Source organism: Camelus bactrianus, chromosome 5, assembly GCF_048773025.1.
Source record: "Camelus bactrianus isolate YW-2024 breed Bactrian camel chromosome 5, ASM4877302v1, whole genome shotgun sequence".
Lineage (NCBI taxonomy): Eukaryota > Metazoa > Chordata > Mammalia > Artiodactyla > Camelidae > Camelus > Camelus bactrianus.
This window is the reverse complement of record NC_133543.1, coordinates 64,262,756-64,290,085: the sequence shown is the minus strand read 5'-3', so window position 1 is coordinate 64,290,085 and position 27,330 is coordinate 64,262,756. Positions and strand designations below refer to the sequence as shown.

General features: G+C 35.3%; 1 long non-coding RNA gene across 1 annotated transcript in view; it reads left to right on the top strand.

The window, feature by feature from the left end:
- LOC141577727 (uncharacterized) overlaps positions 1-27,330 on the top strand; it is a 382,973-nt gene that overhangs the window by 151,637 nt on the left and 204,006 nt on the right. The window contains exon 2 of the long non-coding RNA XR_012507080.1: positions 12,998-13,083. This is a non-coding gene — a long non-coding RNA (uncharacterized LOC141577727). The remainder of the gene's footprint in view (positions 1-12,997; positions 13,084-27,330) is intronic.

The following is a 27,330-nucleotide window of genomic DNA, read 5'->3' as shown; positions in this document are numbered from 1 at the left end:
AAGAACAAAGACTGTTGCTCATCGTCCCCTTATGTGAAGGGTTAGGTCACAACCCACTGACAGTGTGCCCTGAGGGGAATCCAGGATGACCCAGTCTGTGCTTTGGCTATATAAGCCCTTAGGTAATTGAGATGTAAATCTAAGTGACCTTAGATTTATTTGTGCATACATAGAAAAGCACTAAAATCATTAACTTGAGATATCTGTTCTTTGTAACTAGCAGTAATCTTTTTGTGCTTGACTACGTATCTTTCACAGCTCCAAAATTCATGTATATACTGGCTTGTCCCCTACCTCTCTGGAGCAGTTCCTCAGAGCAGAGACACTCTTTCCCAGGTTATAGTCCTCATTAAGTTCCCCAGATAAAACTGAAACTCACTGATACTACATGGTTCATTTTCTTTCAGTCAACAAAAACAAGAGGTAGTATTTATTGAGTGTTTATTATGTGCCAGGCCTTGTCCCGAGGGTTGTATGACTGTTATCTGAGTTGATCCTCATAACATTTCTGTGAGCTAGGATTTATCATCATTCCAGTTTTAAGATGAAGAAATGGAGACTTAGAAAGTTTCATTTTTTGCTGTGTTCCCCAAATTAGTAAGTGTGGAGGTATTAGACTCAGACAGCCATAGTCTGAAGATCTGTCTTTCAAGAATATTTAATTTGCTTGGTCTTTTGAATACAAAGATATTGTATCTATCCTCAAGAAGTGTACAATCTATTTCCATAGAAAATAATTATTTTATAGGGATAATCTGGTTGAATAGAAGCATGAGCATGAAAATCTGTCTAAAGCTCTTTCTGAAGATTCCACAGAAAAGGTAGAGTTTGAGCTGAATCTTCTAGAATGAGTGAAAATTTTTCCATTGCTAGAGCAAGTGTTGGTGTTCAGGTTGAAGAAATAGTGGGTGAAATTCTAAAGGTTTATGAGAGCATTTTGTATTTGAGAAAGAAAAAATAATAGATATTAAAGTTTCAAAGCAGAGTGGCTTCTTAAAAATAAAATAAGTCCTGTAGTTTTGACAACTTCCTGTCTCTCAGTTTTACACACACACATGTTACCTGAGAAACTATATGTCCCACTCTCCTAAATTACTGAGAAATGACACTTCTATTTTTTCCACTGTTGACAGCTTGACACTATTTTTTTTTTTCTATTTCTACTCAACAGAATAATTTGATCTTTATTGGACAGCCCTAAAGGTTTAGAGTGCAGGCTCTGTCCAGCAGAGCAACTGCAGTTTTCTACTATTTTCACTTGTATTCATCCTTAACAACACAATTACAAATAAATGGTGCCTGCCCGGGCTGTTGCTAACACTGATTTGAGGAGAAATATGGCAGCATCCTGGTAGATTTAAGCATTTAAAACTATGAATCATCTAAGGTAAGGAATGTCCAGTTTCAGTGGATTCAGTTAATGAGCAATGACATCTTCAGTGGAAGAAAAAAGTAGCTTTAGTCTGTGAGAAAGTTAAACCGTATTGTCAATCGTTTATCTTTTCAGTGTCTCACTGCCTTCTTTCTAGTTGTAAGAAAATGAAAGTTCAGTAAGAATACTGATAGATACTAAGTCTTACTTGGAAGTCTCACAGTAACATAGCCTAAGTCATTAGAATAATCATGGAACTGTCGTAGGTATGCATTTATTTTATCTCCAACTTCATCTATAATATTAAGATGTTTGTGAGCAATTAAAAATTATAATTTATTTTCAAGTGCAAAATAAAAATATTGTTTAAAAAGTTCCATATGGATGGGGAGAAGGGAGGCAAAACATTTCTCCCGGTCTTACTGTCCAGAGGAAGTTGTGTTAATGCTTGGTGTTTCTTTTTAATATCCTTAAAAATGAATTATGAATATTTCCATATTTCTTTTGATCTATTATAAGCAGGCATAGATGTTTAGGATTGGTATACTAATAACTTGATAATTATGGCATTTTATGACAGAAACCTTTATATAATTCTGCTTTGAGTGGGCTGATAATCACCATCAAATCCATGGAATTTTGCCATAAACCATCAAATTCTATTTTCACTGTGGCTCCTCTTAGATAAATATCAAATGATGTGTCATTTTTTGATATGTAGCAAACATACACTTAGGCCCATTAACATTTGGTAACTGAGAAAATTTTTTGAAAGCTAATGTAGCCTGATTATCAGCTGGTGTCTCCATGTTTCTTCAGAAGTAGGTAGATTTGGTTTGACACTCCATTTCAGACCCTTTAGGGGTCCACAGCTATATGGCACTTGTGTAAATCCCTTAGGACTTTCATTCTTCAGAATCTTCTTGCTTCGAGCCTCTGGTTCTGTTGATTTGGTTCAGGTTACGTACTATCTCACTTTCTCTAACTGTTGGCTCAGACCTGGAATTCATCTCTGTTCTGTGCTTTACATCAAGTGAACAACAAACAAAAAAATAAACAGAACTCTTATTCAAGTCATATGCTTGTGAAAATTCTCAAATATTAGCAAACTGAATCCAACAATGCATAAAAAAGATTATGTACTGCAATCCAGTTGGATTCATCCCAGGGACACAAAGATGGTTCAACATATGCAAATCAATCAATGTGATACACCACATCAACAAAAGAAAGGGAAAAAAAATCACGTGATCACTTCAATAGATGCAGAAAAAGCATTTCATAAAATTCAACATGCGTTCATGGTAAAAACTCTTACCAAAATGGGTATAGAGGGAACGTATCTCGACATAATAAAAGCTTTTTATGACAGACTGGCAGCCAACATAATATCCAACGGTGAAAAGTTGAAAGCCTTCCCACTAAAATCTAGAATAAGACAAGGATTCCCACTCTCACCACTTCTACTCAAAAGGGATAAATTGAGAGTTCAGGATTTGTAGATACTAACTACTTATTATATATAAAACAGATAAACAGCAAGGTCCTACTGTATAGCACAGGGAACTATATTCAATACCTTGTAATAGCCTATAATGAAAAGGAATACATATCTATGTATAACTGAATCACTACATTGTACACCAGAAATTGACACAACATTGTAAACTGACTATACTTCAATAAAAAAATAAACTCATCAAGCAGTGAAAACAGGCAAACATGAAAAAAAAAAAGCCATATGCTTGCTTAAGTTTAGAAGAGAGATGTGTGAGGGCATGAGTTTGGGGGTATAATATTCTCACAATGTAACCAACTTATATTTGGTATTTCTGTCTTAAAAGTCCTTTGGCCATCCTGCAATGGGGGATTATTCCATGGGGCCTCTCACCACATACAGCACTTCTGCCTCTAAATAGTTTTCTGACTTCCTTATCTCTTGTCATGTGTCTATTTTTTACCCTATCCCCTTTTCTTGCCTTGCCCATAGTAATCCCAACTTATTCTTAATATTTACAGGGCTGTACATTCATGTCTTTACAATTTCTAAACTCAAAGCATTGCATATGCATGCTCATTAAAAAACTCAGCAGAAGAATGGTGCCTTTCATTTATTAAGTTTTAGAGAGAAATAGTGTAAATGGCATTATTTTCCTTCCATTACACAAGGTTTTAAAATAAGGTAATTCTCATTTTTTCCTAAATTACTTGCAAATCAAATATCTAGATCTGGCAGTTAGAAAATCAGTAAGTGCAACTGTTCTTTTTCTTTCTCCTTTTCCTCCTCCACCTATTCTTCATCTTCTTTATTTTAGTATTTTTACACAAATAATTTTATAATGATATTTGCATTTTAAGTACTTTTAAAATATTCTGAAATTCAGAGTTTGAAGTAAAATACAGATAAAATCAAGTGAGTGTCTTTAAAAATGTAACTGCTTGCTTAGTGACTATGGCTAGTGATGCATCATACAATACTGAACTTTATATATGGTATAATATTTATTTTTTAGTTATTTCATTGTTCTTATGGATAAGATGGGTTAATGTGTGCTAAAGTTGAGAAAGTACAAATTCCAGATCCAGAGGCAAATTTGGGAATTAGGAGCAGAAATACAAAATAATATTTGCTGTGGTAAAGAAAACTAAGATTATGATAAGGTGGATGATCATGAGGTCTCTGAATTCCATTATTTTGTTATAATATCATGCAGAGTGCTCTTTTTTCAGAATTTTCTTTTTTATACATTTTTAGAGCCCTCATTTTTAAAACAATAGATTTACAACCACTCCTGAGGTTCTGAAAATAGGGGACACAGTCAAGAATTCAGGAAAGTTCATGTGGTTCAGTATGCTTTTATTCTGCACACAAAAATCACATAAATAAATATGCTTTTGTATGTGTCCCTGAAAAATATTCCTTATAATGATTTTCTGTAGAAAAATCTTTTTCTTATCTATGTGTTCTGATACTACTAAGAATGGCTAGTTGTTTTCTGTCTGACGGAAATGTGCTGCCATTTGTCGTGAACTCTGGAAAATCTGTGAGCAATAGTGTTGATCAGTGGAAATGCTTTCCTTCAGATTGCTAGAATCATCAAAGTGAAACCTGTAATGCTTGTCAAATAGGCTCTGGGATAACATTTTGTAAGTTAAGGCAGCAATGAAATGCTTTGTTGCAGAAGTTAGAATGATCTAGGCAGGACTTTTTAGGCAGTTGGATGCTAGAATGGGAACAACCGAGAAATCAGTTATCTGACAGCAAAAATGACGAGTGTCTCTGTAAGCATCCTGCAAAGGGCGAATTAAAGTGATCAAATAATGTATACTCCATTGATTAAAAAAATCTACAGGAAACTCTGGACTTGGGGCCGTAAATAAAGAGTTGGGAAGGAGATGCTGGCAGAGAGCGTGCAGAAATCCAAAAGTAAATGTTATGTTGGATTTGCAGGTTAAAACTTAATTCTGACTGCACACGAGAATTACTAAGAGTGCTTTTTAAAAAATACCAGTGCCAGTGAGGGGCCTGGACAGGGAGTGTTTCGTCTTTTTTTTTTGTTCCCCAAGTGATTCTGATGACCTTGTAAGGACTGAGAACCACAATAACGCATGACTTTTCTCCAAAACTCTTCCCTACCATTTTTCAGTGAGGAGCAAAAACTGCTAAATTGACGTCTTTAAATCATCTGTTCTAAAACTACAAGAATTAGTGAGAAAATAAAAAAAAACACTGAAATTTAACTACAATGCATCTCACCCCTTCTAAGCTTCATTATTATTTTTTTTAAACTTTTTTTTTATTGAGTTATAGTCATTTTACAATGTTGTGTCAAATGTATAACTGAAAAATTGTGCTGTACGCTGGAATAAGCTTCATTATTTTATAACCAGAGAGGAAATTGTGGAATGTTTTCTCTGAATCTTACTAATACTAATAGAGAATTATTGTTTGCCTTCATTTTGTGGCATTCCAAGAGGTATTGTAAAAATATTAGTTATATGTTTATTAGTTAATATTAGTTATATGTTATTTATTAGTTATATGTTGTTAGTTATATGTACCTCTAAAAGTTACTGTTCCTTTGAATAAGCTTAAAAAATCTAGTTATTGAAATATTGTTTTGAGGAAGTACATGTGGGGGAAGCACACCTGAGAGCTGCAAATGATCAGCCAGGGGCCAGAAGATCAAACTTGTTGTTATTTGTGTCCGGGTTCATATTGGTTGTCTAATCTCGGCCAGGGGAGAGACAGTCTCTTGCTCATTGTCAGAGACACATCTGGCTGAGAGTGTGGAACAGAGTAGGTGCTCAGTAAATGTTTGTTGATGAGTCAAATTTATTAGAAGGGAAGGGAAAGGCAGATGGTAGGTAACCTATCAGAGGAAACATCAAGTGCCAGATATGTCCAGGGCTATCGGAGAGGAGAAAACCTGGCTTCTGATGTAACAATCTCGGGGGCTCATGGAAATAGACCCCCGACTTTGGTGACAGAAGAAGGATTGGGTGAGTTTTAGTAAAGGGATGTACATATCCCTTGGAAAATCAGGCTGATGCCTGATCCAACTCTTTGGATTCCAGCTGCTGAGAAGCTAGGGCCCAGAAACAGGTAGTCACGATTTGAGAGGAGTCACTATTATTTCATCATTTTAATGTAGTATTCATTTTAAGGTGGGAAATACCCCATGAGAATACTCTGACATAATGCAGAGTGAGAAATTTGGGGCCAAGGGGTAGTTGGAGTTGCTCTTCAAAGCATTGTTTTAAGATGGCTAATTCCATTAAATCTCATGACTTGTTTGGGGTAGATTTAGATAAGCTTTTCCTGTTTTCTCTTAATTCTTACAGTTATGATAAGGGAATGCCTATAACCAGATACCACCTAGAGAAATTATACCTTTATATCTTTCACACATTTCATTTGTATTATATTATGTTATACTATGTTATATTAGTTGTATTATACTAAATAATACAGTTGTAAATACTAACTTGCAATTTGATTTGTACTGCCTCTTCTTATCTAATTCTGTTTTTTTTTTTTTTAATGAATTTTTCTCTTTTCAGCAACACAGGGTAAGAGTAAACAGGATGGTCAGCAGTAGACTTTTAAAAAAAGTTACTGAGCAAATACTACCCAAAATCTTATAATGTAAATATAGGAAATGAATAATAACAGAAAAACAAAACAAAACAAAACAAAATGAAAGACCCCAAACAACTAACATTTTTATCAGAGGGCCCTATCATGTTAAACATCAACTTTTCTGTATTTACAGACATAATGATTTTCTGTATTTTATAAGAAACTTAGGTTTTCTTGCCAGATGGGTGATAGAAGATACCACTTCCACGTTTTTTTTGGTCAAAATTTATGAGGAGAATTTCAAAAGAAAGTTATTAAACTGTATTAAACGATCATCCCACAGTAGAGAAAAAATGTTAATGTCAGCAGCTAACCTTAGCCAAGTCAGCCGTCATTATAACTCAATAATTCCAACTTAGTCTAGATATGAAACAGTAGAGACACAAAAGGAAACCGTATGTGGGTTGTTTATTTGTTTTTGTTTTTTTGTCTGTTTGTTTTGCTGTTGTTGTTTGGGAAGTCTTGCTCCTGATTTGAACTCATTTGACTCAAGTATAAAAATCTCAGGAAGTTCAAGCCAACAGAAATTCCACTTCTTTCTTGGCCAACATAGTAGTTCTGTGGAACAGCTGAAAACCACATTTTCATGTGCTTGTCATTTAATTCTCTTCTACCACCTGCATGTGGCAAACAGTTTTACTCGCAGTTGCCACTGGTAGCTTTGCCAGCCGCTGGACAAGATGGAGGATAAATTTAACTGTTTAAAAACATTTTGATTCACTAATTATGCTTTCATGTCTATCATATAGGCTGGCTGTCATTCTCATTTGTCATTGAGAAGTTTGCCACTGCAGAAGTGCAGTGGGCATGGTAGGCTCAGCCGGTTAGCATGGTACTGAGATAATAATTGCAATTTTAACTTTCATCAAAGCTGTTTACACTACAGGAAAAGGATGGGCAAACCTGTCTTAAGTTTCTTTGAGTATTTGAGTAGCTGAGACAGTTATGGCAAAGGGAGTGGTTCAGCTGAATAAGTGAATAGACTTAGTGTTCTATATACTTGGATTCAGATCCTGCTTCCTCCTCTTTCTGGCAACATGACTTAGAAGCAAGTTTTATTACCTAACTTACAGTTTCTATTATCTATAATACAGGGATATATTTCTACCTGAAATATTTATCGAGCCTTTATTAGGTACCAGACACTGAATAAGTGCTAAGGATACAGCTGTGGCTGTTGATTTAATGGAGCTGATGGCACAGGGAGGGAGACACGCATTAAGCATAGCCACGTATAAATTTATTATTTTGGTTTGGGAAACTGTTGTGAAGGGAGGTATTGTGAACTATGAAAGATCATAACATGAGAACCTAATTTAGATTGAATAGTTAGTGAAATCTCCTAAAGAAGTTACCTTTGATTTAAGAATGGAGTAATGAATAGAGATAGTTTGTAAAATGGTAGGAGCAAAGGAGGAAAAAAAAATGTGTTTTAGGAATAGGAAATAGTATGAGCAAAATGTCCAGCACTTTCAAGAAACTGACTTTAGAGAGATGGAGTGAGAATGGTGTGACTTGAGCCTAGAGTTAGAGACTATAGAGGGACTTGGCCATATTAAAAGTTTGAAATTTCATTGTAAAAGCAATATGAAAAAGGGTTAAAGCAGAAAAATGATAAAATCAGATTTGCATTTTGAAAAGGTCAGCTTATGTTCTGAGAATGGACGAAATAAGGAAGACAGAATGGATGAAGGGAGAATGGCATAACTTGGGTGGGTTCAGCTGTGGTCTTGGGGAAATATGATGGTAGCTTCTAGTATGTTTGAGATGAAAAGAAAGGATGGAATTCATAGATTGTTAAAGAAAACATTATTAGACTAGTGATTGATAGAGTATAGAGGCGGGGATGGTGAAAGAGAGAGACTTGTCAGTGTTGATTCTTTTTCAATCCTGAGAAACTGAATATATGACTGTACCATTCAATGAACAAGGAAACCTCGAAGAAGACTGGCTTTGGAGGAAAGGTCTTTGGGACAAGTTGAGTTTGAGGCAACTTTGATATGTCTGATACATCCAGGAGTTCTTCAGATACGTAGATCTGTAGTAGAAGAGGTCAAACATGATGATGGTACAGAATTGGGAATTATTGGTGATTGGATGTTTATTGAAGGCATAGATGTTGATTAGATTGGGGAGAAAGTAGATTATAGGAAAGTAGATTATAAGAAGAAAAGAGGACCAATAACTCAGCCTCTAGGATGTCTGTGTGGTCTAGGTAAAACACCAGACACAGGTGTGGGTGACTGAGAAGGAGTGATTGAAGATTTAGGAGGAATGTGACATCAGTGGTAAGTATATATTTCACTCACTTGAAAAACTGCTAAACTGTTTTTGACAATAGCTGTACCATTTTGCACTCCCACCAACAAAATATATATGTGTTCCAGTTTCTCCACAATCTTGACAGGCACTGGGTAGTGTCAGTTTCTTAGCCTTAATTTTTTTTTTTCCATTCTACGAGATGTGTATGGTAATATCTCATTGTTTTAATTTGCATTTCCCTAATGGATAATTAGTATGAAACATTTTTTTCCATGTGCTTATTATCTGTACATCTTTTGCATGTCTTCTTTGGTGAAGTATTTGTTCAAATGTTTTGCCCTTTTAAAAAATTGGGTTATTTATTTCTTACTGCTGAATTTTGAGAGTTCTTTATGTATTTTGGATATAAGTCCTTTGTTGGATAGATTTGCAAAGTATTTTTTCCAGCCTATATAGCTTGTCTTTTCCTTCTCTTGTCAATATTTTGCAGAAGAAAAGTTTTTTTTATTTTGATAATGTCCAATTTATTATTTTTATCTTTTATAAATCATGCTTTTCTACACTGAATTTCTTTTGTACCTTTGTAAAAAGTGATTATCCATTTACGTATGGGTCTATTTCTGGATTCTCTATTGTGTTCTATTGATCTATTTGTTAATCTTGGCACCACATTTTATGTTTTATTAGATCTTGAAATCAGGTAGTGTTAGTCTTTCAGCTTTGTTCTTTATCAAGATTGTTTTGGCAGTTCTAGATTCTGTCTATTTCCTTATGAATTTTAGAATCAGCTTGCCAATTTTTACATAAAAGCCTTCTGGGATTTTGTTTGGAATTGGGCTGAATCTCCAGAACAACTTGGGGACAGATGAGACTAGATAAGATTTAATGAGGGAAGAAATAAAATTCACGTTTTGCCTCCAGTGGTTATTGCCATTGACTACTGGTGTTTGGACTGGTGGGCAGAAGAAAATGTGAAGTGGGCTTGAAAAACTAATTATTAAAAGAGGTAAAAGATAGAATGCTTGGCTATTAGGACTGAAAATCTGGGTAGGATCAAATGAATGATTGTTGATTATTGTGGATTCAAAACACATGCAAAAGACATTCAAAAGATACTGAGTGTTTTAAATTCGAGAGAAAAGCACACTATTTTCACATAAAAGGAACTTTCAAGACTTAATGGTTTCTCTAATGGATGCAAAGCAGAGTATAATTATTTCAGCTGGGGAGGGGAGATATTATACCAGAAGAGTTGAACTGAATTTCTGTGCACTATAATTTCTGTCTTAAATAAAATAACAGTAACCACTGTGATGCTATCCATTTCCCTAACTCAAATGTCTATAATTAAGCAACTGAATTCATCCATCCCTGCTTATTATGAATGTCAGAGTTTTTAAACCTTAATAGTTTTCACAATGGTCCTCGACTGAGCAAAATTTAACAGAATAGAATGAAAATGTTTCAGGGATATCCAGGAGCTAATGAATAGATGACTTGTTTCCTTGCTCTCTATGTCTTTATTAATAGACACAAAGAGAGCTGTATTAGGCAGTTTTCCTTATCCATCTTAAAGTTCCTGCTTTCCTACCATATTTGTTTCTTTTTCTGCTTTAGTACTCAATATCATTTGAAATATTTAGAGAAATGCCTTAAGAGGTATGTAATGCTACAGAGCCCAGGGGACAAGCCAAGGAATTAGTATAGGAAGATGCCCATCAGGGTTGGATATACAAACAAAACCCTTTCCTTTTAACATGAAAGTGTTTCAAAGCAGGCTTTGTTGACTTACCAACACCTCTGCCTTCTGCAATAACAAAATAGGAGTTAACATTCCAAATGTTTAGTTTATATAAGACAGGTGGCTAAGGTCACCTCTAACCCTGGGGAACACTAATTGCTTTGTTTCTCTGCATTTCTCAGGGTGACTGTGGTAATAGTTAAAAATCAAGGCTTGAGATGAAGTAGAGTCTATACTTTGTGATAGTCGTCCTCTAACTAAGAGTCATTTTCCTGAAAGGGAGTTTCTAAAGGTCTGATACCACCTTATCATCAAGGACTTAACATTTTGTGGAAAACCTGTAAGCTTGTAGCATAGATAATTTGATCTTACTTTCTAGGGAGTGATCTTGTTTGTACACTGTCCACTTAACACGCCTATAATATCTCAGGACAGGGCTTTGAGGTGTTCATTAAATGTTTGTTGAATATTGAATAATTGAGAGAACTGGGACCAGGATCTCAGTTCCCTTAATTACTGCTTCTTTTTCAAAAAATTACTTTAAAAGTAAAATGTAAGCTCCAACAAATTAGATGCGGTAAATAAATTCCCTTACAAGAATCTGGTTTACAGGTGTTTAAAAAAAATTAACAACCCTACAGCCAAAAAAACTTTAAGTCTTTCCATCTTTAAAAGTTTGGAAAAGTAGTTTTAAGATATTTCACTAAGACTCCAACAACTGACAAGTTTCCTGCGTCGTATTTTGAATTGCTTCTTCATTGACTCACTCTGATGCCAATATTGCATTAGCCTGCTTTGCAAACAAGTAATGGAGAGATAAGGGGATTAAAACTTTTGGAGACATATCTGGCAATGAAAATATTAAAGCTTTCACTAGGCTACCGACAGCATTTGGATGACGCAAAGATCAAATATTGAGGCATTCTGAGTCATAGAATTGAATTAAAGGGGCCAAGAAGCAATGTAAAATGAAACTCTTGAGTTTCAACACACCTGGGACTTCTTGGTATCTAAACATATCAGTCTCCACTTTTTTTTTTTTTTTTTTTTTTGGCAATACAAGCGATTCTAAATGTTGGCATCAGGATAACCTGGGAGTCTCAAGTTATAGAATTAGTTATAGCACAGGAGCTCATTAAAGGGAATATATGAAAGAGTTTTCTGAATCTTACTTTAGTCTGTATTTTCTCAAATTCTCAAAGGCCTCCAGGGCTATATCTGTAATCACAATTCTCAAGAGATGAGTAAAGTCTTTTTAAAAAATATAAATTATGAAGAGTTGTTCACATACTATGAGACTGTATCACATTCATTCAAGCAGTGGTGAGTTTCTGCAGGGGTGTTACATTTACCTTTATAATTAAATTTAAAAAAAATTAAATAAATACCTAACCACAGTTTAAAATGTCAAATAATGCTAACTGTTGTTAAAAATGATCATGCCTGCCACCTTCCCAACTCTATCTTCTGGTGTTTCAGTTATTACTTCTGGATTTACCTCCATGTATCTAAACGATTAAATACTGCAATATTTTGCTTTGTCATTTTTGAACATTATCTATTGACTTCCTCCTGTAGTAATTATAGATTTTACCTCTCTTAGGTAGCTCTTCCTTTCACTGCATATGTTGATATTAAAATTTTTTGGTAAATCCGTAGTTACTCTTCCCATTGGTATGATTTTGTAAAAAAGATTAACTGCCAAGCCAAGTAGATACCTTGTTTACATTTCTGTTCTTGTACAACATTTTGTTTTTCAGCTAAGAGTCATGGTTTTCTCTGCTTTGAGAATTACCTCATTTTCTTCTGTTTGTTTTTTCTTTTATTTGCTTAGTTTTCTTCTATCTATGACATCGTGGTTCTTTTATCCCCTCCTCCAAGAGTTTGGTAACATTCCTTTCCTTACAATTTCCCACAGGGTTAATCTTATGGGTTAATCTTATTATTTAATGTATTTGCTCCAGTTTTTTTTGTCTTTGATACATTGCTCATAAATCTGACGCAATTCCACTCTCCTAAGCTGCAATTGCTTGCTAAGATCTGCAGAATGCCAACTTCCACCGGTAGTTCAGGAGTAGTGAAGTAGGTGTGAAGTAGGAAAGAATCTGGGGATGGATTGATTTATTCATGCTGGTTATAAATAGATTAAACTTCCAGTAGTTGCGGTTCCTTTCCCCCGAGTCCTGAGCTTAATCTTGCGAGAAAAAGCAAATCTCGAGAGATCTTGGGCCACTTTGTGAAGTGATTAGGGGTAGTCACTCCAGAGTCCCTGGGTTACTGCTCACTTGAGAAGGGAATCCATATTTGCAGAGAAAATGAGTTACTCTCAAGACTGAAGAAGAAAAGAATCTGGTGATGGATGGATCTCTGCACGCATGTTAAGACTTGATTTCACTTGCAATAATTGCGATCACTCTCCCCAGAGCACCGGGTAGTACTAGAAACCATACTTCAGATTTTGAATTTTGATCTCTTCCAGGCCTGTGACAAATGCAGTATGATACTCCTGTGATGCTGGACAGCCATGGAGAGGCACAACTCCCAGTCAGTCATATGATCATGAGGGTAAGCAACCGATACATTTACAACCATTCTGTACCTGTACAACTGTTACCCAACTCAGGTCCAGCTGCTCATGGTTTGAAAATCAATACCTAGAGGCAATGGTTGGTAGAAAGGAAAGTTGCTTTTCATCAGAATGTAGGCAATCTGGGGAGATGGTGGACTCAGTGTCCCCCTGAAAACCAACTACCCAGATTCTGCTCGGCTATGAAAGTTTTAAAAGGGAAAAGGGAAGTACTCTCAGTTTATCACTGAGTTAGGGGATCAGAGTCATCCCCATTCCCCACTACCTGCAGGCTTGTCGACTTCTTGTGATCTTTCTTTAGATGCTTTCTTGTTCACACACTTTGCTTGTGACATTACTGAAGGGGAAGCTAGGGAAGGGATCTGGTCATCTGTTAATTACTTACTTTTCATTTTTATTTCTTTGATCTTTAGAAAGAGCCAATAGGTTAAGCAAGGCATTGTGTGATCAAAAGGTTTGAAAGGTGTGCTTGGGCCAGAGATAAGTAGAGCATAAAAAGCTTGGTTTAAGATTAATTATAATATAGCTCTGCCGAAGTGATAAGACAAAGGGGTTTCCTGCTGAGAGACATTCCCTGCAAAGAGCTGCTTACACAACCATTCTGTTTTTCATTTTCAGTGAAGTATTCAATAAATTACACCAGCTATTCAGCACTTAATTATAAAACAGGCTTAGTGTTAGATACTTTTGCCCAGCTGTAGACTAATGTAAGTATTCTGAGCACATTTAAGGTAGATTAGTCTAAGCTATGATGTTTGACAAATTGGATGTATTAAATGAATTTCTGACCTGGGATATTTTCAACTTATGATGGGCTTATTGGGAAGTGACCTGTTGTAAACTGAGGAAGATCTGTACTCAGCTCTGACCTTATAGTGGGCAAAAAGAACCATAGGCAATATGTAAATGAATGGGTGTGGTTCTATTCCAGTAAAACTTTATTTACAAAAAAAGTAGTGAGCTAAATTTGACCTAAGGGGTTCAGCTTTTTTAGAGATGGTTTCTCCAAATTTTACCTGGAGTTGAGGATAAGGTAGGAAATCACTCTGCTGGTGTTCTAGAGCTGCGCAGGAGAAGGTGGCTGAGGACTGCACCATTTAACAGAGATAGATCCTCACTTAGTGTCTCATCTTTACCCCTCTCCTGCTTATTATCCTGAAATCCTATGCACCCGTATTTCAATTTCTTGATAACAGTGTTTCACAAACTAATTTGCAAATGAAATACCTGGGGATCTTATTAAAATACAAGTTCAGATTTATTAGGTTTAAAGTTGAACTGAAGAGTCTTTATTTCTAATAAGCTTCTGAGTGATGTTGATGCTGATGGTCCTCATAGAATACCTTGAATAAATACCAAGGGAATGAACACCACATTTCCTAAGGATAGAAGAGAGGAGATGGTCCATTCTTCTCTCTAGAGACTTTTAAACAATTCTAATGTTTCCTGTCCCATCTTTTGCTTTTGTTGGTTTTACTCCTACCTTCCATAGCTCAGATCCCTGAGTCTTTCCAGTCTTCTGTGGGTAAATTGACTAGCTCCTTGTCAGTGTCCTTCTCTGTAGGCAGCTAGCTTTTAAATTCCTGTTCCAAGTCATGTCCAGTTTTTTTCATTTGTTTTTCAGTTTTATGTATATATTCGGGATTCCTTTCTTGGTTTTAGTGAAGATGGAGTTTGTACTTTGGATGAAAAGGAAAACTTTTGGAATAATATTTGTGAGGACAGACAGGAGAACATGTTTGAAATTGAGATTAAACTACTAAGTAGGCCATAATAAAGTATTTTCTTAAACTATGTTGTGGTCATCAGTAATAATAACAAGTCAAATAGTTATTATGTCCAACCTGAAATGGTAAAGGAATGTAAATGTACATATATAAGTAATGATGATATACATATATAAGCAACTACTGGAATAATACTTTGGAATGTTTGCTGAGGAAGGGACAATCATGGTTATTTATTATTTGACTTTGGATTTTGTCAGTTTTGAATTTGTTATTGAAAAGATCCTTAAGAAGAGCCTCATTCCTCCCGTTTCCATTGTCTGAATTTAGCCCTTGAAATATTTGTATTCATAATCAAAAGAGTTGGAGAAATAAACACACCATTCTGTCATGGAATTACTTAAGACCAGCCTGAGGCAAACTTGGGAAGTAGATGAAATTTGTTTTCATTGTCCTAATTCCAGCCAAAGATAACATGCTTGATTTAGCCCTGAAGTTCTACCTTTGCCTAAAAAGCTTCTCCTCTACTTTATGACTCAGAGTTTCACCTTCTGGTTATTTTTTCTCTATTATTTTTGGTGTCCTTCCTCATAAACTACATTCTGAATCACGATATAATTTACCTGTTTAATATAGTATGGGAAGCACGTTGTTAATGTAAAGTAACAGATCTCTACATAGTATTTGAGGAGTTACGATATTCTCAAATTAGGTGTATTATTGTTCTGCTTGTCCAGAATTATTGTCAGAATGATTTGAATCGTAACACTTAATCTGTTCTGCCTAAAAGAGTATTATATTGAAAGTCATAAAGATTACCACAAACAATAAGACATTGGATAAGTTACTAAATTTCTCTAAAGTTAGGTTAGATTCATTTTGAAAATATGTGCTATTCTAACATTGTGTACTTTTCAACATCATATTGTGTTAGTCACATTAAAGATATATAGATATATATTTAATATATAGCTGTGTATGTATGTATATGTGTGTGTGTGTGTGTGTGTGTGTATATATATATATAGCCTTTGTATTTGGAAGAACAAAAACCAAATTGCATTCATATGTAAACTCTTCCTGAGGATTATGTGATTATTGTGTATATTAAGTAGGAAAATATCTTTAAACATTATAACTTATATGCAGAGATTTCATAAGAAAGTATTACTAGTTTAAAATACTTAATTTTCATGGAATAAAACAATGGAGAAGTGAGATGACTTGCAGTATATTTCAAAATATACAGGTTACCAAAATTCCTTTTTATTTCCTCAGATTATCTTTATTATTTCTGCTGATAATAAAATTAATGAATTCTCATAAAAATTCCAACAATATGGATGATTATTTGCAGTGAGGAACCTTTCCTTCCAGCAGTTTTATCCATATAAAATATCTCTGTATAAATTTGTTTGCTTTATTATTAAAGAATAACACCATACATAATATTCTGTAATTTGATTTCATAGTTTCTTGAATTATAGGTAATAATGAATTCTATAGAGAGCAATAAAACATTTCACATTATAGAATCTGATTTCATAGCCATATCTATAAAACTCTTACTAGTTATAGATGTTACACCCTAATGAGTAAAAGGAATGCCTAATAGAATCTGTCACTGATCCTCTAATTTATCTCTTATTTTGACAAGCATATTTTAATTTTAATCATTTATGAATTTGTTTAATAGCAAACTAAGAATGTGAATAATATTTCTTTAAATTTATTGCCTTAATATTATGAAATCTTATTAATATTATGCTGTTTTTGGTGAAATGTATGAATTAGACTTTGGTGAAATTACTATACTATAGATTGGGCAAAAATCATTAGATATGTTAGCACTGACAGAATTCTACAGTTTGAACAATGATGTCTTTAGATTTTTGTCCAGAGGAACTACTTTTCTTTTTTTTTTTTAATTTTTTTTTGGAACTACTTTTCATTTTACTGAAGACTTGAGCTCTAGATGGGGATGGAAAATTGTGAGCTGAGAATGAATGGCAAAGGAGGTGGTTATGCTACCTGTATGTACTCCCGTTGATTGGGAATCCCAGGAATCCTAGAGAAAACTGTGAAATTATCCAGGATATCCCAATCTCTTATTTGGGGGTTCATGTGTTAGCAGTGGACTGGTGACCAAGGTCCAATCACTTCAGCCTTTTGTTTTCTAGGGATGTTCCTTTTAAAGCATTAGAAGACTGTGTTTGAGAAGAAGCAAATATGTATGTTAAAATTATACCTCTGGGAAACATCTGGAAAGTATTTCTGAGTTGCTAGTTTCTCTTACCTTCCCATTCAAATCTTCCTCCCTCAGGCTCCATCCTCAGCAAAGATAGAGAAAGTGTTACAATTTACTAGGAATCAGTTTCCCAAAGAATTGATGCCATGTCTTCATGGCATTTTTCCATACTGGAAACAGAGTGGCTACAGAGTTGACCCTTAAGATTTGACTTTCTGTTACTCCCAATCACTATTTTCATGATGAGCCTCTGATCAGTTCATAGAATGGAGGGGCCACTGCACCACTTGGAGACATCTCCAAACATTTGTTGATGATTTGTGAATTGGTCTCTTTGGATCCTTATAGCTTCTAGTCCTACAGACCAGGCAGGACTTCATGTCAGGAGAGCTCTGTACATATACCAACCAGACAATGGAAAGTCCAAGTTAGGGTCAGCAATTGCGCAGCAACCACACTTCCATTCTCAACTCCAGCACCCACAGTAGACGTTCCTAATCCACCATGGTGCCCTTTCTCACTGGGCTTAAATGTGACATCAGAATTCTTTTCTACCAAGTGTTCAAGAATCTAGTCCCACTTTTTTGAAGTTTTTATGTAAAATGAAAGTGAATTTGGTCTTATGTCCCAGCTAAGGAGGCAAAACTCCAAAGAAATGGTGATCACCTACTTTGAGATCAGTCACTTCAGTATGTGTTCCCTTTTCTGGGTCTTGATTTTATCCTCATGATCTCAGCCCCAGATTCTTTGTATTTTTAGACTTTATGGGCTTTATCCTCTTCTTTTTGCTTACTCCACTGATCCAAGCATGCCTCTCTAGCAGAGGAGTACTGTGATAATAGTTCTCAAATGGTAGTAGGTTTGTGTCCTGGCTCTGCCCTTTACAAGCTATGTTATTTGTATCTTTTAAGTCTAGGATTCCTTCTTTCTAAAATAAGTGCTGTGATACATGATATGTGAGGTAATCTGTATGAAAACATGTTTCAACTTAACATGACATAAATGTTGGGTATATTCGTTACTGATCGGGATTCAATTTCAATATTCAACTAAAAAGTGGAAACCCTGTACATTATGTTGAAAGTTGTGAAATTATGTTCATCAGAATACTGAGTGCACCTGTTCTTGTTGGTCAGGTGGATTAAATTTGAAATATTTTACCAAAATATGATTGCCTGATCATCTTAAGTGGCATAAAACTACATGAAGATGTATTAAATTGCTCACTAAACTCAGTAGATCCTGGACTTCTACTTAAACAACTGCAAATATTTAAAGAGACAGTCTTCTGAGTCCTTAGCCCTAATTGTGCTACTACTATTTAGACAGCATTACAAATTTAATTCTGGGTATAAATATTACACAAGTGTCATTGGAGAAACAGTGTTTCTTTTTCCTTAAATGGCAAGTTCGGGGAAGTTACAGAGAGTGAACCTGATATGTATCCAAACTCAAAGTTGATTTCCCAGTCAGTTTTATAAGATTTGAATTGGTATTGCAAAGGAAATTCACTTGACTTCATCCCTAGACAAGGTCTGTCATGGCATACCTTATTAAAAAGTAAATGTATTTGTACCCCAATGTTCATAGCAGCACTGTTTACAACAGCCAAGACATGGAAGCAACCTAAATGTCCATCAACAGGTGACTGAATAACGAAGTTGTGGTATATATATATATGTGGTGTGTGTATATATATATGAATATGACTGAAGTCATAAGCAGAATAAAATAATTCCATTTGCAGCAACATGGATGAGAAAAAAAAAGGACACAAATGAGAGACAAAATAGAGACAGACTCACAGACCTAGAAAGCAAACTATGGTTACCAGGGGTGGGGAGGGATAAATTGGAAGTTCAGGATTTGTGGATACTAACTATTATATATAAAATAGGTAAACAACAATGTCCCATTGTATAGCACATGGAACTATACTCAATATCCTGTAATGGCCTATAATGAAAAAATATGAAAAGAAAAATATATGTATAACTGAATGCTGTACACCAGAAATTAACATGGCACTGTAAACTGACTATACTTCAACTTAAATAAACCGAAGTAAATGTATTTATAAATGGCACAATAATGATGTCAGTTAATATTTGCTCACATACACAATTATTTTAGCTAAAACACATTTCATGCAGTCTCTTCTTCCTCGGTGGCCATTTTTGTATCTCAAGATCCTATCTTCTGGCTACAGTTAAGTGGACTAGGAATGAGAATGTATGGTAAGAAAAGTACAGCCAAGGGGGGAGGGTATAGCTCAGTGGTACATTGTATACCTAGCGTGCACGAGGTCCTGGATTCAATTCCCAGTACCTCCATTAAAAAAAATAATAAATAAATATATAAATAAACCTAATTACCTCCCCCCATTAAAAAAAAAAAACAACAGAAAAGTACAGCCAATAGATTGGCTTAACAGAAGGCTGTGACTTGTTCTGCTGTAAACATGTGAATTGGGTCAGATTCTCACTCTTGGGAATTTGGACTGGAAAGCACAAATCCCTTAGCAATAACCATAGCCACTGAAATGATGCTGTTAGGTAATTGCTGCACTGAAGTCATGTACAAGCTGAAGTTATGAGGGAGCAAAAATTGGATAAACAGAGGAAACCACATGGTAAATATGAATGATGTAGGTAAGGAGAGAGGACAGTGACACTAAAAAAGCTAATTTAGCTATTGATGGAGAGAGGTCAGCTAGCCTTACAGCTGATTCTGGTCCAGTTCCTGTATCATTACAATAAACTTTCCTCCAGTTGAAATAAATTAAGTAGATCTCTTTTCCTTGTCTAACCAATCCATGTGATAATAAACATGACATAACTCACTTTTGGCTTGCAATCACACTTTGTTCTGATGCTTATTTTGAATACTTACTTTGGTAAGAAATATGCAGTGATAAGGACATGAAGTCAAGCTTTACTAGGATCTATGACTTTTAATACTTTGCCATTACATCAGTGTTTGATAAATTTATGATGGCAATCATGCCTGAGAGATCAAAAAGATTGTTTTGTTTTATTATAAATAAGCTAAGAGAAGTAGCTTATTTTCTGTAAGAAATTTTGAAAGTACAGGGCACCCATTTGTGAAGTGAGCCTTGGGCAGATGCTAGGAGTGTCACAACGTGATGAGGAATATATGTTCATTTAAGGATGGCACTAAGTCTGGATAGAAGACCATTAGGGCAGTAAAACAGATGTGGGGAGCTTATTAAAGGTGCTGATGGGGTAACTTGAAATGTCCTGGCTGGCCATTTTCACTTTTCTGTTTCATCAGGAAATTACTGTGGCTTAATAATGTACTTTTAAGAAATTGTTGTCCAGAAAAAGTAACTCATTTTCCATGATTAGTGAAAGTCAGAAATTGACAATAGCAGGCATGCTACATTTATGGATAATTCCAAGAATATATTGCAATTTTGTTTTACTTTATAAGTGTATTGTAAAAATATATTTAAAAAAGGGAAACAAGCTTCTGTAAAAGCATGCACACCTGTATGTAAAGGTAAGTAACTGTCAGGAGATATATTCTGGTTGTAATATCAGGGATATGCATCTATTTATATTTTTCAACATCTTGGACGTGATTTAAAGGGTGTTATGCACTGTAGTTTGGAAATGTAAATTGTTCTGTCTTCTCTAAAGATAGCTTATCTTTTCTAAAATCCTTCATTCACAATATTTATTACTGATTTTATCACATCTGATTTATATTATTTTCATAAATTGTTTCTTGAGGTAAAATTGTACTTGGTTAAATAGTAATTTAAAATCTGTCTTCCAAGACTATAACAGAACTGTGCTGGCATGACATATTTTTAAAAGTGTGTTTTATTTGAGGACTATCATATTTCTGAAGCTGGCAGTTCTAAATGAAATAACTGTTTAAACTGCTTGCCAGGAGAGAGTTTACCTGGTATGAAAAATATTGGAACTAGCCAAGCAGGAAGGTGTTTTAATTTGTATTTCATTACAGCTACAAAGATGTGTTTTACTCTTTTAGGAATATTTCTTTTCTATATTGCCTTCTCCAAAGTTTGAGTCACTTGGTTACTTTACAGAGCCATAACTCTGTGGAGCTTCTGGTCCATTTAATTCCCTATAACTCTTGAAAATTGGGAAGGAAAAGTGCACCAGCTTGTTGAAATTATGTATTAATTGTTTTTTTTTTAAAGTCAGGAAAAAAACCAAATATAATACTCTGGAAACTTCCATTTTAACAAAGGTAGTAAAATAACAAAGTAGTATTTTTGCTTTTATTGTTACTGGTATATAGCAAAGTCAGAAAATAATGAATCCATTTCTATAGCTAATGTACTGAGGAAATTTAATGAAGTTAAATTTGAGTAAAGAAAACATGTTTTTACCAAGTGGAAACATTTATAATTTGACTCTGAGAGGTGTTGGACCATACAGCTGTTTAAAAATTTAGATAATATATATTTTTTCATAGATAGTTTCTGCTATATTTTAGTATAATTTTTGATAGTGAAATTATGAAATTATGTTTCAAAACTAAGGAGCTTTTTAGAAATACTGTGGAGTGCTGGTGGTGAATATAACCTATAATCTATGAATATAATCTATTTTGAGTTCTGTTCTACCCACCTTTTGTTGTATATCTTACCACCAACTTGTGCTTATAAAGAAATAAAAATAGCTGTATTTGTATAGACATTACGGTATATAAAGTTCTTTGAATAAATTATATGATTTGATCATTACAAAAACTTATTGAGGTGATGGGCAGTATATTCCCACAAGCTGAAAAAGGAGCAATTACGCTGTGTGTCCACAAATTTGGGTTCATAAAAGTAGACCAAATCCAGTGTCTTGGGTTCAAACCTCTTTTCCCAAAGGTTTTAACAAAGAATGATGGCATGTTTAGGTAAAAAAATGTTCATCTTCTTGACTTGAGAGTAACGTAGATAAAAAATGAACTAAGGACTCCCCAAAGAAAAAGATGTTTTTCATGTCACTAAATAGTGGAAAGAATAGTGCAGTACATATAATTTAAGACTCATTTTTTAAAAACTATATTTTTATTGAAGTACAGTCAGCTTACAATGTTTTGTAAGTTTCTGGTGTACAGCACAATACTTCAGTCACATAGGAACATACATACATTCGTTTTCATATTCTTTTTCACTATAAGTTACTGTAAGATATTGAATATAGTTCCCTGTGCTATACAGTATAAACTTGTATATCTATTTTATATATATTAGTTAGTATCTGCAAATCTAAAACTCATTTTTAAGTTGATCAAGATCAAGTTTCATAGAAGTCCCACACGATCACATTAAAATTAAAATGTCTTAGGTATAGCAGCAAACACCTGACTCAGTATTGAAATTGTGCTGATAACCTTTAGTAGTTGAAGTTTCAGCCCTTTATGAGTAAAATTCTGAGAATTTAACTGCTATTACTGGCTCTGTAATTAATCCTAACTCGGGGAAGATGTAGGAGGTGGATGGGTTCAAGTTTCCATTTAACTGAACACAATCTTTTACTTGCCATAAATATATTTCTCAAGTTACAGGGCAAAAATGTGTCTTGAACAAGCATCCTACTCTTTGATGAATTAGAGCATTTAGTCGAGAGGCAGTTCCAAGAGAAAGTTCAGAGAGAAATTTATCTTTATGGAACTCATCGCACCGTTAACAAGTATAATAAAATGAGTGAATCATATGGTGCAGTTGGAGCCCGGTCCTGGCAATTATGCAGCCATTTACCCCTCAGTGACAACTTGGGAGCCAGAGCTTCAGCACATTCTGGGTGCTGGTTTCCTACAGGGACATGTTTGTGTTGTGGATGAAGCACAGGCTGCTTGGAAGGCTTCAGATGGTTCTGTTGGGTTGAGGATTAATGAGGTTAAATTAACTCAGTCACTTAATGCACATTTTATTGAAGTTCAAGCTGTTCAGACTGTTGCAGTTAATATGAGTAACCCAGAATGTTGCCAGTTAAATGTGAGTTACACATCAGGGATGCCAGGGTCATTATTGACAGGAAGAAAGCGATTTTGTTTGATCATGACATTTATCTCAAACGCATTCTCTTGTTTTAAGGATCTCTCTTTCTCTCTATATGTATGTGTATATATATTTAAATATTATATAAAAGGTGTCTGTATCTATTTTTAAAAACATAAGAATGCTTCTCCAAAATGTCATTCATTTAGAGATTTAAGGGTTTGATTGTTACCTTGGACAAGGTTATGCTCTTAGCTTTAACTATTTTTGTCCTTATTTTAGAGAGCAAAATATTGACTTAAAAAAGATAAGTGAAATGAACAAAATGTTTCTTCCCCCATGAGTAGTGCATATGACAAACATGTTGGGATAGCTGTTTTGTCTTAAATCCTCATGATATCATAAAAACAGTGTCCTGAAAGGCTCCCATGTTTAGAAGCTGAGTCAGACACATAAGGCGAAACCTTAGCATTCATTCATTCACTGATTTAGTCACTCATTTTTTTTATTGAGCACCTAATATGTTCTACCATTTATGCTGGTTCTGGAGATAAATAGTTCTAGCTCCCTTAGGTTTAGTATTTTTCTTAGCTTCTGCATTTAAGTATGTATATCTTATGTTATCAAGGGCTTTGTGACTTCCGTGGAGCATCAGTAGGTTTACTATTGGCTTAAAAAAATCATTTCTAGATGTTCATAAACTAAATAAGTCCCCTAGGTGATGGAATCTAATATTCACATAAATTGTTCCATGTTTACTCTTGACAACACAGGAAGGCTTAGAACATAATAAATGACAACACTTTTCTCTACCAGAAGGCTCCAAACAAGATTCTTTTCTGACCTTTTGTGCAAGGTACTATAGAATTCTCATAATGTGTAGAATCTCATGACCTGTTCTATTTCCTATAGGCTGAGTTACCGCTTAAAATGTCCCTTTTACTTTCAGGCCAGGGAAATTTTTGGAAAACGTTGGAAAAAATAATCCAGAGTGCATCTGCAGAAATGAACACACACACACGTACACATATACACATGTACACACACACACAGACACACACTCTGAACAAAGAGCTCACGGCAAGGCTCCAGGAGTCTCAGTGCAAACTTGCCTGGTACAACTGGCGCACCACACGTGGCCGCTTCTCTCTGCCCCTTGGCCCAGCGCTCCCCCTGGTTTGGAAGTAAGGCTTTGTCATTCCTACTGAGAACAGGGCACTGAGAAGTGATTGCTAGAGGGAAGAAACAGTATAGTTGCCAACCACCATGGCCATTTTATTGTTCTTCTTGTCACTTCCCTACTGTTATTTTGTGATAACTCTCCAGCTTAAAGTCACAAACGGTATTTATTTAATACAACAAATTCTTATTAACTGCTAAGTGTTTTATAGGCTCTTTAAGGAATATTCCTGGCATTTGAGGGTGGGGAAAAGAAAGAAAAAAGGGAAAGGTCATATAAAATCATAGTGATACAAAGCAGTATGCAGTGACATAGCCGGAACACATGTGTATCATGACTCCTAGACCACGGGTACTCAATACATTTTAATTTCTTCTTTGCTAGTCTTCCATATTTGCTTGGAGTAGGCCTGGTGTATATAGAGCTTTGAAAAACAGCTAGAGGTATTTGTTTTTAACTTGGTTGCCTATCAGAAATAACTGAAATTTATTCCCCCTAAGAAAATAAAACCATCGGTATAAAAGCAAAAATTTGGAAGTTAACTAGTGTCATGAGATAATTTTTATGAAGGAAAGATTGGTGATACAGAGAGGGTTTGTAATAGAGGAAGTTGACTGATAATCTGTGCCAGGGAAATCTTCTTCAAGGAAGTGACGGTTGAGTTGATATTGAATGATAAATAAGAATTAACTAAGCAAACAGTGAGAGGGAAGAATGTTTGCTGTGGAGGGAACATCATGTGTACAGTCTTGGCTGAAGGGAATACAGCATGTATTATGGGTTAAGTTTTGTCCCCTCAAAACATATTGAAGTCCTCATTCCAGTATCTCTGAAAAGGACCTTATATGGAAATAGGGTCATGGCAGGTGCAATTAGTTGTAAAGATGAGGTCATCCTGGAATAAGATGAGCCCTTAGTCCAGTATTACTGATGCCCTAATAAGAAGAGGAGAGGATACACAGATTCACAGACACATACGGAGAGAATTTATGTGACGATGGAGGCAGAGATTAAAGCCCTGAAGTTGCAAACCAAGATACACCAAGGCTCCTGGCAACCACCAGACTCTTCAGACCAGCAAGGAGTATTCTCTACAAGTTTCAGAGAGAGAGTGGCTCTGTCAACCCTTTGATTTCAGGCTTCTAGCCTCCAGAAGTATACAGCAATACGTTTTGTTCTTTTAAGCCATCTAGTTTGTGGTACTTTGTTATAGCAGCCCTAGGAAACTAATACAGAATATTTGAGAAAATGAACACCAACTATTGTGACTGGAGAGGGATTCTAAGGAGTGGGGACAGTAGAGGAAGGTGGACAATAAAGGCAGTCCTGGCCAGGTCATGCCTCAATATGGACATTGTATCATGTTAAGGATTTTGACGTCTAAGATTAATAAGAAATTACTGAATGGTTTTAGACAAGTAGTCAACTTCATTGAATTTGTGTTTTGAAAAGATTAATCTGGATTCGAGTGGAGGCAAAAATAAATGTTGGAAGATCACTTATAAGGTTCTTTAACTAGTCCAATTAAGAGGTGATGAAAAAGTGACTGTTACGGACTGCATGTTTGTGTCCCCACCCCAATTCATATGTTGAAGCCCTAATATCAATGTGATAGTATTAGGAGGTGGGGCCTTTGTGAGGGTGAAGTTCCATGATGGGATTCATGTTCTTGTAAGAAAAGAAAGAGACTAGAACTCTCTCACAAGAGCTCATGCTCTGAAGAAAGGCCATATGAGCACACAACCAGAGGGCAGCCACCTGCAGCCCCGGAAAAGGCTTCTCATCAGATGCTGATCGTGGACTTCCCAGTCTCCAGAACTGAGAGATATAAACGTCTGTTGTTTATATATAACCAGCCAGTCTGCAGTCTTCTGTTACACCAGCCTGAACTAAGACAGCGACCTAGGAAGACTGCAGGGTAGATGGGGAGTTTGCATTATTTACGGATTTACTGTATAGCACAGGGAATTATATTCAATATCTTTTAATAACCTATAATGGAATATAAACTGAACAGAAATAAAACTGAATCGCTTTGCTGTACACTTGAAAGTAACACAATATTGTAAATCAACTATACCTCAAATAAAACACTTACAAAGTAGATTTGATAGACTGGATAAAGAATTGAATATCAAGAAGAGGGTGGTAACTAGGATAACTTCTCCAGTTTAGCTTTGTGTTTCTGGGTGGACAGTGGTGTCATTCACTGATAAGAGAACACTGGAAGGGGACTAAATTTCAGGGGGAGAATATAAGGATTTAATCATATTTAATTCTAAGTGCCTTTGAAATATCAAAGAAGAGATGGCAGCAGTTGGAGTTAAGGATCTGGAGCTCCAAGGGTAGCATGTTTCCCAGTTTGTCTGAGACTGTCCTGATTTACAGCTGCTCTGTAGCCTAATTGTTAATAGCATCCACCTTCACCCTCAGAAGTATTCTGCTTTGGATGATAAGCTAAATGATTACTCTGGTTATAACTGACTAGTTCCTTCACTTAGCACTTAAAGGGAACCGGAATATGTCTCCCTAAAATATACCTCTTTGACGTAAAAATTATTTTGAGCTGAAGGCAATTAAGAAGTAGCAAATACAGGAAGAGCTCTCCCTGCCGTCCGGCTTTTTGCCTAAAGGTGGGATGACTCTTAATCAGCCCAGATATGGCACCAGAGGCATCTGCAAACAAATCTTACTCCATTGGTTTCCTCTCATATCCTTACCTTCTTACAGTTTGCCACCCTTGGAAGCCTAAAACCACTTTCCTTTGTGCTGTCATTTCTCTACAAACTTATTATTCTTTGTTGAGATACTATGTAAGCTGGAGTACTAAACCACATCTTTGAGTTGCTCATTCACTGCCTTCTCCAGGTGTATATAAAATATACATGTTAGTAAACATCTGTTTGTTTTTTCATTGTTAATCTGTCTTCTGTCACAGGGGCCGCAGCTGAGAATTTAGAAGGGTAGAAGGAAAAGGACTTTTTCCTCCCTTATAACTTTCCAAATTCTCATATTTTGTGCTTTGTGGGAGAAATGGATTTTTTCTTTCTCAGCACTCGTTTCCTGCTTTCTCACCAG